At 69.2% G+C, this 260-nt stretch overlaps 1 protein-coding gene across 1 annotated transcript in view; it reads right to left on the reverse strand.

Annotated features, from left to right (window-relative positions):
- Nucleotides 1-260, reverse strand: part of LOC138177203 (cyclin-dependent kinase 20-like) — a 14,525-nt gene that overhangs the window by 182 nt on the left and 14,083 nt on the right. The window lies entirely within an intron of this gene.

Consider the following 260-nt stretch of genomic DNA (forward strand, 5'->3'; position numbering starts at 1 on the left):
TGAGGACAATAAACCCGTAGCTGCTCCACCACCACCCGAAGACTGGCTTTTTCTGCGTGCGTGCGTGCGTGCGGCCAGGGGAGGGGCGGGGCCAAGATGGTCACGTGGTGCTATCCTGGCGTGTGACGGAGCGAACGGCACGGCACGTAATCCTACCTGGGCGCGCCGTTGGGGTGCTGCGCCCGCTTGGGCTGAGGCGACTGACTGAGCGGGCGCGCGGCCCGGGATCCTTAAGCCTGTGCCCCCCCCCCCCCCCCCCC

The sequence above is a fragment of the Petaurus breviceps genome, unplaced genomic scaffold (assembly GCF_028583685.1).
Source record: "Petaurus breviceps papuanus isolate PSGF00001 unplaced genomic scaffold, PetGlider_PUasm1.0 90333, whole genome shotgun sequence".
Classification (NCBI taxonomy): domain Eukaryota; kingdom Metazoa; phylum Chordata; class Mammalia; order Diprotodontia; family Petauridae; genus Petaurus; species Petaurus breviceps.